General features: G+C 48.9%; 1 pseudogene; it reads left to right on the plus strand.

Moving 5' to 3' along the window:
• The first annotated feature begins 538 nt into the window (after positions 1 to 538).
• Positions 539 to 1034, plus strand: LOC102243996 (annotated as a pseudogene).
• Positions 1035 to 1802: the final 768 nt, after the last annotated feature.

Genomic DNA, 1802 nt, shown 5'->3' on the forward strand with positions numbered 1-1802 from the left:
TGTTTAGAATCCTGCTACCAGATCACACCTCCATAGCCCTCAGTCAACCCAGTGAGGTCAGGATTGCTGTTGCCCGTTTTCAGATGAGGAAGCTGAGGCCTGGGGAGATGGCATGACTTCTTCTAGAGAATCAGAGACAGGCCAGAAGCAAGGAGAGATCCGATCCCAAGCCCGGCACTTCTCGCCAACTACTGTCTCCCCTCGTGGGAAAGGAGTGTGGTGTAAAGGTGAATTCCTCTGTCCATTCTGTGTGTGACTGGGGATGTGATCACATGAGCATCCAGCCCCAGGGTGCACACACACGTGCTTTGCACAAGTGCATGAATGACTGGGACAACTGGACTTCTATTTGCAAGACAAAAAGAAAAAAAATCTCTCACCTACCCCACATCTTATACAAAAATTAACCCCGAAATAGATCATAGTCTTAAATGTAAAATATCTGTGACTTCGGGTTCAGCAAAGAGTTCTTAGATACCAAAAGCATAATCTGTAAAAGAAAAAATCAATAATAAATTGGACTTCACCAATATTCAGAATGTATAAAGGAGTCGGCGAGAAGAGTGACCGGGGGTGCGAGAGCGAGTGTCTGGGGCTGGGTGTCCCGTGCGGTGCTCCAGGGGGCCGAGCTCTCTTCCTCCGAACCGAGTGGTCAGACGGGCTCAAACCTCGGCATTTGCCCCAGGAATGTGTGGCATACAGCACGTTCACCTGTCCCCCCGCCGCCATGTCGGTTCGAAGGCTGGGTCTCTCTGCTGGACTGTGAGAGCTGCCAGTGTTCTGCTCCTGGGCCCGCTTCCAGCTGCATGTTGAATCCTTCCTCTAGGATGCACCACTCCCTGACCGCAGCCCTCACTCACCACAGTCACCGGGCCGTGGACAGGTTGTTACTGACCGTTCAAAAGGGTGCGTTGCAGAAAGCTGCCAAGGCAGGCCTCTTGGCACTCTCCGCTTTCACCTTTGCTGGGCTTTGTTATTTCAACCATCTCGGTGTGGGCATGTGCGAAGCTGCTGCCAGGCTGTGGAAGCTCTGACCTTTTTGACTTAATACCTTGAGAATTGACTGCACACCTCTTTGCCTCTACGCTGTCCTGCCATTCATCTCACAGTGAGGAGGAAATGACAGAGAAGTCCACTGGCGAGATAAACCTCTTCCTCTAACCACCTGGCTAGTTTCAGAGTTTACTCTGTGAGGAGAAGGCTTGAGAGGAATTATATCCAAGAAACTGTGAGACTGAGTTCCATGTTCTGGCGAGTGAATGAGGTGGTCTTCCAGCTTCTCACAGACTCAGGTAACTGAACATTATACATGAGCTTTCGCAGTTTACTTTACCAAACATCAAAGGGAATTCAGCTTTGTTATGATCAATACCTGATCAAACATCTATACTTGCTCAGGGAATGATGGAAAAAGGGAAAAACTATTAATTCATGAGTAAAGACTGCAGACACTTAGGCAGTACTTAATGGTTAACTGCCCCCTTGGTTCAGTTGGTACCAGTCACTGATGGTTATATGTCTTTGGGAGACTTTAAAGTTAGGAAATGCTGCCCTGACCAGTTTGGCTCAGTGGATAGAGCGTCGGCCTGTGGACTGAGGGGTCCCGGGTTCGATTCCGGTCAAGGGCATGTACCTTGGTTGCGGGCACGTCCCCAGTAGGAGATGTGCAGGAGGCAGCTGATTGATGTTTCTCTTTCATCAATGTTTCTAACTCTACTTTGATGATTTGACATACGAGTAATTTGAGTTACGAGCTCTGTCGCAGAAAGAATTAAACTCATAAGTCAAGGCCCCACTGTACT

The sequence above is a fragment of the Myotis brandtii genome, unplaced genomic scaffold (assembly GCF_000412655.1).
Source record: "Myotis brandtii unplaced genomic scaffold, ASM41265v1 scaffold160, whole genome shotgun sequence".
NCBI classification, from domain to species: domain Eukaryota; kingdom Metazoa; phylum Chordata; class Mammalia; order Chiroptera; family Vespertilionidae; genus Myotis; species Myotis brandtii.